Source organism: Arachis ipaensis, chromosome B5, assembly GCF_059453495.1.
Source record: "Arachis ipaensis isolate K30076 ecotype BB chromosome B5, ASM5945349v1, whole genome shotgun sequence".
Taxonomy (NCBI): domain Eukaryota; kingdom Viridiplantae; phylum Streptophyta; class Magnoliopsida; order Fabales; family Fabaceae; genus Arachis; species Arachis ipaensis.
Genome location: NC_142440.1, coordinates 36,396,640 through 36,411,608, shown reverse-complemented (window position 1 = coordinate 36,411,608; position 14,969 = coordinate 36,396,640).

The following is a 14,969-nucleotide window of genomic DNA, read 5'->3' as shown; positions in this document are numbered from 1 at the left end:
TCCCTCTTTGACACGAACCCACTACAAGCATCTAACTAGGACAATAACTCTTTGAGTTCTTATTTCTTTCTTTTTCTTCCTAGTAATTGATGCTCAGAGCCTTGGACCTTGTTCTTTGTTTTTTCTTTTTCTTTTGTTGCTGCTTCTTGGATCAATAGATGTTTGAGAATTTCCATAATACTTCTCTGAACTTCCTTTCCTGTCTATGAGCTCCCATGCAAGTTTTCACAAACATGCAACCTCAATACACAATCATACAATCAGAACCTCCACTCCTCTTAATCTTTTGCTTGCCCCAAGATTTATAAAATTCTTCAACATTTTTCTTTCAAAAGAATGATTTTTTTTTGTATTCTTAGAGATATTGGGTGCAAGTAAAATTCAAGATGATAATCATGATATCATAGCAACATGTTACAAATCAATTATCAAATTATGCTTATTCACAAGGAGTAATCACACATGCATACAAAGAAAATAGAAGACAATCATGCAATTTAAAGTGCTGGAAATAAGTAAGAGGAAAAAGGAACTTTACCACCTTGTAGTTCATCTTCATTCTTATTGTCTTTTTCCTCCCATTCTTCCCCTTCCCACACCAAACTTAGAATGATTGCTTATCCTCAAGCAACAAATAAAATAGTGGTGATTGAGTTCTATGATGGGTCATGAATGTCTTAAACAATAAATTGTGAGTAATGCATGTGCTTAAGCAAGCAAAAATTAAGGCCACAATAGAGGCACAAGAACAAAGACATTGTGATTGTAAAACCAAGAGGGTGTGCATGATGCATTGCACAAAAGATAAGTGGCAACATCAAACTTAATGTGACACTTTCATTTGAAATTGATGCAAGTTCCTAGTGAAGGTTAAAAATCATATTATTGCATGGCAACACCAAACTTAGAATGCAATCATATGCCAATTTATTTGAAAGTAAACTAAGCAAAGAAAGAAAATATTACCTACGGTTGGGTTGCCTCCCAACAAGCGCTCTTTTAATGTCATTAGCTTGACATGTTGTTCATGACTTTCTTCCTCTTCTTCCAGTTTTTTAAGAGGAATGACCTCAAGAGGAAAAAGGAGCCAGTTAATGTCCCCTGTTTTGAGTGCCTCCCAGTAAGCTTTCTTTTGTTGTTAGCTTGAGTGAAGTTGCTTGTTGGGATAGGGGTGGGATTCCTTTTGGTTGACCTTTTCTTCTTCATGGATATGGTCCTTTGTTTCTTGGTCACAATCCTCTTTTTAGTGCTCCTGTCGATTGCCTTCACCACCTTGATTTCAAGACTTGGTTGTTGTGTACTGGTTGGAGTGTCCTCTTCATCAAGAGCTTCTTGAATTGGTGGTTTAATGAGCTCACCCTTTATGCAACTCTCTGTTTCATTGGAGTGTGGACTCCCTTAATTGACTTCCTCCCTTTCTTCTATAAGGTCTTGCATTGCATTCTTTGGGAGTGAGTTTGCATGTTCCTTTGTCACCCTTAGTAGTCTCTATAGGTATGGAGCTTTGGGCTTATATACTCTCACAACCTCCTCCTTGTTCATAGGAATCTCACTTGGTATGGGTGCCTCTTTTTCTTGTTCCTCCGATTCCTCCCTTGTACCCACCATTTGATCTTCATCCTCCTTGCTTAGCACTACTGCTCTTGTGGTATTGTTTTCTTCCCTTAGCCAAGGAAAGAGATCAGTTAATTCTCCGTCATAGGGTTGTGCTATTTGTCTTATTTTTTTCTTCATGGTCCCTTTTTACTATTTTCTCTTCCTCTCTATCTCTTTTGAGTTCTTTAACGAGGAGTTCAATCCTAGTAAGTCTATCTAAGGGAGGTTGTGTAGGTTGTGATGGTTAGTTGGGGTTGACTTGTGAATGAAATTGGTTGTTTTGTGGTTGCATGTTCTAGGAGTGGTATGAGCTTTGTGGGTGATGGAATGAGTTTTGTGGACTTGGAAAAGAATTTTGTGTGTAGTGGAATGAATTTTGTGGGTGATGAAATGAATTTTATGGATTTAGAAAGGAAATTTGTGTTGAGACATGCTCAAGTGATGAAGAATTTGGACATGTACAACTAGGAGGTGGGGTTAGATAATTAAGAGGTGATGGCTCTTGATGAATTGAGTATGAATGAGTGAAATCTCTTTGACTTTGATCTTCCCAGCCACAACATGAGTAGTGATTAAACTCATCAAAATATGGACTATTTTGTGGCCTTGGGAAGCACCCCATCATTCCTTGTTCTTGATATTCCCAACCACCATTATCATAATAACATGAATCATTTTGTGGTGGTGAGAAGTATCCCATGTAACTTGATTGACCAAAGGCTGATCTATACTCCATTTTTCTTTATAATGCTCTATATTAAACAACAATTACCAAAGAAATTGGAATTCCCCTTGTCACAATGAGGGATTCTTAGTGAGGCAATAACACAAATACCTTACTATCAAGAGAAAATTAAAAGAATTTAAATGACAAAAATAAAGAAAAAACTGTCTAATCAAAGTAATCAACCACCGGTAGTTTGTTAATCACAATTAATCCCTGGCAACGGTGTCATAAACTTGATGTGTGAAATCTTGTATCTCTACAAATTTCCTTCGGCAAGTATACCGAATTTGTCGTTGATGAGCGGATAATTTATACCCTTTTTGGCATTGTTTTTACATAGTTTTTAGTATGTTTTAATTACTTTTTATTATATTTTTATTAGTTTTTATTCAAAAATCACATTTCTGGACTTTACTATGAGTTTGTGTGTTTTTGTGTGATTTCAGGTATTTTCTGGCTGAAATTGAGGGACCTGAGCAAAAATCTGATTCAGAGGCTGAAAAAGGACTGCAGATGTTGTTGGATTCTGACCCTCCTGCACTCGAAGTAGATTTTCTAGAGCTACAGAAACCCAATTAGCGCGCTTTTAATTGCGTTGGAAAGTAGACTTCTTGGGCTTTTCAGCAATGTATAATAGTCCATACTTTTTTCTGAGATTAAATGGCCCAAACTAGCGTCCAAAGCCAGACTAAAACTTTCGGGCGTAAAACGCCCAAACTGGTACCAAAGCTGGCGTTTAACTCCAGGAACAGCCTATGCATGTGAAAGCTTCAATGCTCAGCCCAAGCACACACCAAGTGGGCCCCGGAAGTAGATTTCTGCACTATCTGCACTTAGTTACTCATTTTCTGTAAACCTAGGTTATTAGTTTAGTATAAAAACTACTTTTAGAGATTTATTTTACGTCTTTTGACCAGCTTTTTATCTTTAATCATCTCTGGACGTTTAGTCCTTAGACCTTTGGAATGGAGGCTGGCCTCACGGCCATGCCTAGACCTTTTTCACTTATGTATTTTCTACGGTGGAGTTTCTACACCCCATAGATTAAAGTGTGGAGCTCTGCTGTTCTTCATGAATTAATAGAAGTACTATTGTTTTTCTATTCAATTCACGCCTACTTCTTCTCCAAGATATACTCTCGTTCTTAATTCAGTTAAGTCAGAATGAAGGGGTGACCCGTGACAATCACCCAATCTTCGTTACTCGCTTAGCCAAGATCCGCATGCCTAACAACGACAAAGCGGTCTACATGATGTTCAACGTAGTCATTGGACGACAGCTGGAGTATATTCTCTTGGATATCTAATACACGGACCGAGTCTGTGAGATTAGTATCTTTGTGGTATAGGCTAGAACCAATTGGCAGCATTCCTGGGATTCGAAAAGTCTAAACCTTGTCTGTTGTAACACCCTAATATTCAAATCCTTATGCTCGAGTCATAAGTCAATGATATTACGGTGGTACGACTCTCAGGTGGATTTTTAATAAATAAATATAGGTAATTTCGAAAGGAGTATTAATCGAGAAGCCTGAAAAGAGTAGAAATAAAATCGCGAAGACGTATCTCTCACGTTTCGACAACAAAAAATAAACCGTGAAGCCGAAAACGATATACGGACAAGGCGTAAAGGAGATTAAGAGATAGATAACAGATAGATATATATAACATAAGTAAATAGCTACTAGTCGCGACTCGCGAAGTTTAGGTCAGCTAGAGTACATTATGAAATTAGTTGACAACAGTATATCCTAATCTCTCCCGAAGGAAACATGAGAGCCTCTATAGGCAAATTCAAAGAGTTCAATACATAATATAAACTTTCCAAAACAAAGGTGGAGAGATTCTAATCAAAACACAAAGTAGAGGAAATAAAGATCTTCGCCGTCTCTCAGACGACCCACAACTCACTTCTGAGCACCTGGACCTGTATCTGAAAAACAAGAGATATATACGGAATGAGAACCCCGGGCCCATGGGTTCCCAGTACGGTGAAAGTGCCAAATAAATTCAATGTACTGCAACAAAAACTCACTAAGCATCCTAAACTTCTTCACCAATTATTCATCCTAGGTTCTCGCTAATCCATGAATAGGCAACTGTCATAAGGGAGTGCTAAATTTAATTCATGTTTCACATGTTTCCCAACTCGCTGACTCTTCCACGAATCAGACTCAGAATCATAAGCAAAACCATCACCAGTTGTTCTGCCTCAGTAGTTCTATATCAATACATCATCATGCAATCGCATCATCAATTCATCCCATCAAGAACAGCCCTCACACCCACCGACACCAGCATGAAGGGCCTCTCAGTTGTACAAACACAAGCAATACAGGCAAGTAATACACAAACATGATACAAGTAGAACAAGTAGCATATAGTCAGGTAACATGGCATATATGATGTAGAAATCCAAGACAAATGGCAAACCCAAACAATTCAAACATATGCAAATGATGAATGCCTGCCCTATGGCTGATGATATCATCTGTCGGTTATATAGCCAACCCGACATGTCCTGGTAGCTAACCATTGGACAGAAACACCCCTTGCGGAGCAAGTAGGTTTGAGCTACAACCCCCTTGCTACTGCCCGCTCAACCCAGAGCCAGTGAAATAATCACTACTGCGGCTACTACCCAGGCGGGTGTCTAAAAGCTCAACCTGGAGCGAGTGGATTCACCACTACTGCCGCTACTACCCAGGCGTCGCAATCTCTGACCTGGAGCAAGTGGGACGAACCACAACCCTTGCTACTACCCAGGTATCTCAAGCATTGGCCCGGAGCAAGTGGGACGAACCACAACCCTTGCTACTACCCAGGTATCTCAAGCATTGGCCCGGAGCAAGTGGGACGAACCACAACCCTTGCTACTACCCAGGTATCTCAAACATATATTCATTCAATCTCAATTCATATTATCAACATTCATTGTTACCAAATCTCAAACATTAACTTGGAGCAAGTGGGACGAACCACAACCCTTGCTACTACCCAAGTATCACAAATAAACATTTATTCATAATCACCCTTCATTATTATCAATCCTCAGACAATGACCCGGAGCAAGCGGGACGAACCACGACCCTTGCTACTACCCAGGTATCACAAATACACATTTATTCAAAACCCCACGATTAAACTCGTTTATCATAATCCTCCTTTCCCGTCTCATACCCGGAGCAAGTGGACAATGCCACTGCCTACTACCCGGGGTCGCACATCACATTTCAATATTTTTTTTCATTATTATCCATTTAACATATTCATTCATTAATCATATATGCATTTATACTCAGCCATAAACAATAATGGCTTTGCCGTAACCCGGCAATAACTCAGCCATCCGGCTCATGGTCCAATCAAGAACGGGCCATTTATCAATAAATATAGCCCTCCGGCTCATGGCATACACGGTACTTCCACCGTCATCCTCCATATCTCATATAATCATCTTTGATCATCATTGATCATAACTTTTCCCCTTGCTTCACTCGCAATTTACCACATCCCCTAGCTCATTGCTAGGCATATCAGATTGATTTAATACATGAGAGGTGAGATCGGAGGCTTAGAAGTATGAGATTTGGCTTTTAAAACTCAAAAATCAACTTTGGCATGAAAACAGGGCCACGCGTACGCGCACTCCACGCGCACGCGTGGATGGCCACAAAACTCATCGACGCGCAAGCATCATACGCGCGGATGCGCGGGTTGAAAAATAGCCAAACGACGCGCAAGCGTCAGCCACGCGTACGCGTGGGTGCTCTTGCGCCCCAGGCACAAAACTGGCACAACTCTGGCACAACTCTCGGGAAAATAGCTGGGAATTTGGTGCAGCGCATCGACGCGCCCGTGCACACCACGCGCACGCGTGGATAGTGCCTTCTTGAAGAACGACGCGTACGCGCCAAGTGCGCCTACGCGTGGAGGGTCATTCTGCTAAAAATTTTCTAAGTTAAAAGCTGCAGAATTTACAGATTCAACCCCCAATCTTCCGACGGACATAACTTTCTCATTTTAAATCATTTTTCACCCGTTCTTCAAACGGCATGGACATCCCGGATCCAATTTCATTTCTAAACAGATTTGGCACAAAACAGAGATCCGTAGTCCAAGTTATGTCCCGTCAAAGTATGCCCAAAAACCATGTTTTCATACAAAACCACTAGGTGCCATTTTCAAAACAAGCCATTTTCAACTCTTTTCAAAATCAACCAAAAGATGCCAATTTCAACCCTTTTTGAAATCAATCAAAATGTACCAAAATCCACATCAAGCCATCCTCAACTCACACATTGACACTTTACCAAAAATTTCCAAAACCACATCTAACCATTTTAACACTTCTCAATCAAATGGCTAAAGGACAAACACAATATCGTGTCATACATCCTTCCTCATCCCAATTTCCAATAATACCATTTCCAATCAACCATCATTATACGTAATCAATATCATACTCACTATCACGTGATTTCACCCACAAATCAACCTTAATCATTCCCCAAGCATATATCACAACATACATATCTCTAATGCATCATTATACCATCAAGGCATCAATAATCATAATCACATATATGATCACATAATATATCTCAACCGAACCAAACATACCTCGTCTACATAATTTCACCCAAAATTACCAAATTCCACACTTCAACTTCTCAAACCTTATTATTCAATAACCAACCTAATCATTCATATATTCATTATCTGAAATTTATCCAATCACTTGTGCCATCATACAATGCACACATCGACTTACCTTTCTTACCTCTTTCCGGCCTCCGGCCCAAAATTCACGGCCTCCGGCCCAATTTTCACAATTTAAATGCATAAACCACAAATCAATACTCATTACCCAGTACATCAAATTCTCAATACACCAAGCATACAAGGTCACACAATTCTCAACCCAATCATTAATTCACATTACATATCAACTATGCATATTAGCACCAACCATTTACACAATCCAAACTTAATCCTAGGGGCATCTAGCCTAGGAATTCTCATCACAACACACGGTACTTAAATGAAACTTAAACCGTACCTCTTGTAGCCAAACCAATTGAGCCTCTTCTTTGGAATTCTTCACCAACCTTAGCTCCAAGCCTTACCAAAGCTCCTCAAGCAATACCAATCTCCCAATTGTGCACCAACATCACCAAATACACTAACATAACCAATGTCACATACATACATCAACCTAGGGCTCATAAAAATGACAAATCACAAGGGTTTGAGCACTTCTTACCTAAGCCCATATGAAGTAGGGATAGAACCCACTTAGAATCCATATTGGAGTATCCCTAAACACCCAAAATCACAAGATTTCAACACTAACTACCCAAAAACGTGTAACAGTGGGGAATTTCGAAAACTGGGCAGAGATAAATGAAATACTTACCACCAAACTTAGATAGAATTGTAGAGGATGAGAAGAGTAATGCGTGGCCACAAACGGCTCGTCAATCGGAGCTCCGTAGCTCAAGTTATGGTGGTTTGAAGATCAAAGAGAGTTAGGTTTTCTCTCTTCTCAAATCAGCGCCCCAACCCTTCTTTTTAGGGTAAAATGAGCTGAAATGCTCACAACTAATGTTTATATATGTTGGGTCTTGGGCCCACTTAGGCCCGGTTCACTTATTTTTGCCCATTGGCCAATTTTGGGCCAAAACCTTTAAGATTAGCGCTCTAAATCGCACTTTAAATATTTCTACCTTTCCTAATTATAATTCCTCATTTCTTAATCTTATTTACCCATAATCAATTTCCTCAGTTGTAGTACTAGACAGATCTCAGCCGGTACTGCCGGTCAAAATTCCACTGCGCACTTTTACGCATAAAACTATATTTTCCGACTCGGAAAAATTCACTGAATCCAAATATCATATTTAAATTATCAAATTCCAATTGCCAAATCTTCCAACCATATTCGCTCCTATTTAACTTATTATTTACTAAATTTCGGTTAGACCGGGTATTACATTCTACCCCCCTAACAGAAATTTTCGCCCTCGAAAATTCCATCCATCACTATCCTCTCCCTCTGCCAAGCCAATTACCACTAATCACAGCTCAACTCCAAGCATAACCTCCAAACTTACTTTCTTATTCTCAAACCTTCGAATTTCTACATGACTTGCAGTTATAAAGTCTCTGACTCATCAATCAAAAACCCATTTCATTTCTAGAAAGCAAATGAGTTTGAAATAACAATTTAACAAAAATCATGAGAATCCGCTTTCCTTTAATAATCTATAAAAGCATTCGAGACACATCTCTTTCGTTAAAGTTACTCATATAAAAAATTATCCTCAAAACCATAACCAACACTCTTTCAAATTTTTTGGAGAAAAATTTTCAACAGTACCTCCCCAAGAATTGGAGTTTACCACCCGTCACGGGCTCCCTCAAACCAATCTCAGTACTGCATCTGTATTTCAATTTAGTGGCTTTCACATTCATCTTTCAAAACTAATCATTATAAATCTCAATCTAATTCCAAGGTCACTATGACCAAACATCATGGTACTCATCTCTCAAACACGACAACTCGCACTCTCTCATCATCTAAATCCAATTATGCATCAATGATAATTTCCTCATCCGTTTCAGAACCATCAAGGCTCACAGCCGTAATTAATTCCAATTACCTAGAATCATTATCTGCATAGCTCACTAAACTTTTAAGTACTCAAAGCATAAAGCATTTCCAAACATGCTCTACTTTTCCTTATTATTATCATACTATGCTAACACTTTAGCAAGCTTCTGCTATGCCACCTTGATTTCTCGTCAAGTATTAGTTCCATCACTTATTTCCTCAAGTACTAAACCACCACTTAACTTGATCGACAATTCGAATTAACGTTTCCAAATCCATCATTTAGGACCATCCCTTATCTATTTAAATCAAAGGAACTAAAAGTCACGAGTTCAATCCATTTCACCAAAAATCCAGAAATCAACCAACTACATAACAAACACAACACATCATTCTCAACAGAAATTCATTTACATCACAGGAATTTATCCATTTGTATTAAGGCAATTACCTCAATCTTACTGTCGCAATCGGCCCGCATCCTGACTCTCTCCTTGTTGGCAATTTCTTGATACATGCCCTGGTAACCCGCACTTGTAACATACACCTAACCCCAATCGGCACGGCCTATTTGGGTGATGACTTCCACATCTCTGACAGCTTGAAACATCAGAAGCAGCCGCTGCCCGTTTTCCCTTACCATTCCTTTGGGACTCCTTACTCGTCGCAAAGTTATTCTGTCCTTGGGGAAAGTGTTGTACGTATCCTCTCTCCTTAAACTCTCGACCCCTTGGTGCGAATCCTTGGTTGTGCTCTCTATGACTTCCCTTCTCTGCAACCCTCCTTTTCACACACTCTTCAGCAATTTTGCTCTTATTCACTAACTCTGAAAAAGTTCGGATCTCCATTGGTCTCACTGAACTTAAGATGTCGCTCCGGAGCCCTCCTTCATACTTAATGCATTTCCATTCCTCGAAGTCTCCCGGAGCTCCTTGACACATGCGGGAAAACCTGAATAGCTCCTCAAATTTGTCTGTATACTCAGATATGGACATAGCACCTTGCTTTAGCTGCAGTAACTCCAATTCCTTGGCTGTCCTGGCGGAATTCAGAAAGTACTTCTTATAGAATTCCACCTGGAAGGCATCCCAAGTGATATGATCATTCCCCTGTTGCAGGAGACGTCGAGCCCCTTGCCACCAATGCGATGCTTCCCCGGTGAGTAGATAGGTAGCGAATTCAACACGCTGCTCTTCAGGCACCAACTGCGCTTGCAGTGCTCGCTCCATGGCCTGAAACCAAGTATCAGCTTCAGTCGGATTGGTGGTTCCCTTGAACTTAGGTGGATTAACCTTTAAGAAGGTTGCCAGTGTCATCGGGCCCTGAGCTTCCCTTCCGCCATTGCCATTATTGTTCATCTGTTGCCCAAGAGCCTCCGTAGTGGCCTGCATAGCAGCAGCCATATTCTCCAACGCCGCCATAAGGTTTACCGGGTTATTCGGGTTGATTTCCGGTTCTTGCGTATTAGTACGATCTCTTTCACGTCCCCGACCGGGTCCACGAGGTGCCATCTGGTTCCTATACACACCAAACAATCGATATCAAGTTGATTAGTCTCAATATCGGAAGTATAGTGCTTCAAAGTACCAAAGGTACACTCATGGACTTCATGCTAGATGTATCGATTAGATACCCTAACTAGCACAGGCACAGACTCAGAGTATGCATTGAAGCATAAGCAGTTCCATCCCTCAGGCTCACGAGGACAAACTGCTCTGATACCATAATGTAACACCCTAATATTCAAATCCTTATGCTCGAGTCATAAGTCAATGATATTACGGTGGTACAACTCTCAGGTGGATTTTTAATAAATAAATATAGGTAATTTCGAAAGGAGTATTAATCGAGAAGCCTGAAAAGAGTAGAAATAAAATCGCGAAGACGTATCTCTCACGTTTCGACAACAAAAGATAAACCGTGAAGCCGAAAACGATATACGGACAAGGCGTAAAGGAGATTAAGAGATAGATAACAGATAGATATATATAACATAAGTAAATAGCTACTAGTCGCGACCCGCGAAGTTTAGGTCAGCTAGAGTACATTATGAAATTAGTTGACAACAGTATATCCTAATCTCTCCCGAAGGAAACATGAGAGCCTCTATAGGCAAATTCAAAGAGTTCAATACATAATATAAACTTTCCAAAACAAAGGTGGAGAGATTCTAATCAAAACACAAAGTAGAGGAAATAAAGATCTTCGCCGTCTCTCAGACGACCCACAACTCACTTCTGAGCACCTGGACCTGTATCTGAAAAACAAGAGATATATACGGAATGAGAACCCCGGGCCCATGGGTTCCCAGTACGGTGAAAGTGCCAAATAAATTCAATGTACTACAACAAAAACTCACTAAGCATCCTAAACTTCTTCACCAATTATTCATCCTAGGTTCTCGCTAATCCATGAATAGGCAACTGTCATAAGGGAGTGCTAAATTTAATTCATGTTTCACATGTTTCCCAACTCGCTGACTCTTCCACGAATCAGACTCAGAATCATAAGCAAAACCATCACCAGTTGTTCTGCCTCAGTAGTTCTATATCAATACATCATCATGCAATCGCATCATCAATTCATCCCATCAAGAACAGCCCTCACACCCACCGACACCAGCATGAAGGGCCTCTCAGTTGTACAAACACAAGCAATACAGGCAAGTAATACACAAACATGATACAAGTAGAACAAGTAGCATATAGTCAGGTAACATGGCATATATGATGTAGAAATCCAAGACAAATGGCAAACCCAAACAATTCAAACATATGCAAATGATGAATGCCTGCCCTATGGCTGATGATATCATCTGTCGGTTATATAGCCAACCCGACATGTCCTGGTAGCTAACCATTGGACAGAAACACCCCTTGCGGAGCAAGTAGGTTTGAGCTACAACCCCCTTGCTACTGCCCGCTCAACCCAGAGCCAGTGAAATAATCACTACTGCGGCTACTACCCAGGCGGGTGTCTAAAAGCTCAACTTAAAGCGAGTGGATTCACCACTACTGCCGCTACTACCCAGGCGTCGCAATCTCTTACCTGGAGCAAGTGGGACGAACCACAACCCTTGCTACTTCCCAGGTATCTCAAGCATTGGCCCGGAGCAAGTGGGACGAACCACAACCCTTGCTACTGCCCAGGCATCTCAAACATATATTCATTCAATCTCAATTCATATTATCAACATTCATTGTTACCAAATCTCAAACATTAACTTGGAGCAAGTGGGACGAACCACAACCCTTGCTACTACCCAAGTATCACAAATAAACATTTATTCATAATCACCCTTCATTATTATCAATCCTCAGACAATGACCCGGAGCAAGCGAGACGAACCACGACCCTTGCTACTACCCAGGTATCACAAATACACATTTATTCAAAACCCCACGATTAAACTCGTTTATCATAATCCTCCTTTCCCGTCTCATACCCGGAGCAAGTGGACAATGCCACTGCCTACTACCCGGGGTCGCACATCACATTTCAATATTTTTTTTCATTATTATCCATTTAACATATTCATTCATTAATCATATATGCATTTATACTCAGCCATAAACAATAATGGCTTTGCCGTAACCCGGCAATAACTCAGCCATCCGGCTCATGGTCCAATCAAGAACGGGCCATTTATCAATAAATATAGCCCTCCGGCTCATGGCATACACGGTACTTCCACCGTCATCCTCCATATCTCATATAATCATCTTTGATCATCATTGATCATAACTTTTCCCCTTGCTTCACTCGCAAGTTACCACATCCCCTAGCTCATTGCTAGGCATATCAGATTGATTTAATACATGAGAGGTGAGATCGGAGGCTTAGAAGTATGAGATTTGGCTTTTAAAACTCAAAAATCAACTTTGGCATGAAAACAGGGCCACGCGTACGCGCACTCCACGCGCACGCGTGGATGGCCACAAAACTCATCGACGCGCAAGCATCATACGCGCGGATGCGCGGGTTGAAAAATAGACAAACGACGCGCAAGCGTCAGCCACGCGTACGCGTGGGTGCTCTTGCGCCCCAGGCACAAAACTGGCACAACTCTGGCACAACTCTCGGGAAAATAGCTGGGCATTTGGTGCAGCGCATCGACGCGCCCGCACACACCACGCGCACGCGTGGATAGTGCCTTCTTGAAGAACGACGCGTACGCGCCAAGTGCGCCTACGCGTGGAGGGTCATTCTGCTAAAAATTTTCTAAGTTAAAAGCTGCAGAATTTACAGATTCAACCCCCAATCTTCCGACGGACATAACTTTCTCATTTTAAATCATTTTTCACTCGTTCTTCAAACGGCATGGACATCCTGGATCCAATTTCATTTCTAAACAGATTTGGCACAAAACAGAGATCCGTAGTCCAAGTTATGTCCCGTCAAAGTATGCCCAAAAACCATGTTTTCATACAAAACCACTAGGTGCCATTTTCAAAACAAGCCATTTTCAACTCTTTTCAAAATCAACCAAAAGATGCCAATTTCAACCCTTTTTGAAATCAATCAAAATGTACCAAAATCCACATCAAGCCATCCTCAACTCACACATTGACACTTTACCAAAAATTCCCAAAACCACATCTAACCATTTTAACACTTCTCAATCAAATGGCTAAAGGACAAACACAATATCGTGTCATACATCCTTCCTCATCCCAATTTCCAATAATACCATTTCCAATCAACCATCATTATACGTAATCAATATCATACTCACTATCACGTGATTTCACCCACAAATCAACCTTAATCATTCCCCAAGCATATATCACAACATACATATCTCTAATGCATCATCATACCATCAAGGCATCAATAATCATAATCACATATATGATCACATAATATATCTCAACCGAACCAAACATACCTCGTCTACATAATTTCACCCAAAATTACCAAATTCCACACTTCAACTTCTCAAACCTTATTATTCAATAACCAACCTAATCATTCATATATTCATTATCTGAAATTCATCCAATCACTTGTGCCATCATACAATGCACACATCGACTTACCTTTCTTACCTCTTTCCGGCCTCCGGCCCAAAATTCACGGCCTCCGGCCCAATTTTCACAATTTAAATGCATAAACCACAAATCAATACTCGTTACCCAGTACATCAAATTCTCAATACACCAAGCATACAAGGTCACACAATTCTCAACCCAATCATTAATTCACATTACATATCAACTATGCATATTAGCACCAACCATTTACACAATCCAAACTTAATCCTAGGGGCATCTAGCCTAGGAATTCTCATCACAACACATGGTACTTAAATGAAACTTAAACCGTACCTCTTGTAGCCAAACCAATTGAGCCTCTTCTTTGGAATTCTTCACCAACCTTAGCTCCAAGCCTTACCAAAGCTCCTCAAGCAATACCAATCTCCCAATTGTGCACCAACATCACCAAATACACTAACATAACCAATGTCACATACATACATCAACCTAGGGCTCATAAAAATGACAAATCACAAGGGTTTGAGCACTTCTTACCTCAGCCCATATGAAGTAGGGATAGAACCCACTTAGAATCCATATTGGAGTATCCCTATACACCCAAAATCATAAGATTTCAACACTAACTACCCAAAAACGTGTAACAGTGGGGAAATTCGAAAACTGGGCAGAGATAAATGAAATACTTACCACCAAACTTAGATAGAATTGTAGAGGATGAGAAGAGCAATGCGTGGCCGCAAACGGCTCGTCAATCGGAGCTCCGTAGCTCAAGTTATGGTGGTTTGAAGATCAAAGAGAGTTAGGTTTTCTCTCTTCTCTTCTCTCTTCTCAAATCAGCGCCCCAACCCTTCTTTTTAGGGTAAAATGAGCTGAAATGCTCACAACTAATGTTTATATATGTTGGGTCTTGGGCCCACTTAGGCCCGGTTCACTTATTTTTGCCCATTGGCCCAATTTTGGGCCAAAACCTTTAAGATTAGCGCTCTAAATCGCACTTTAAATATTTCTACCTTTCCTAATTATAATTCCTCATT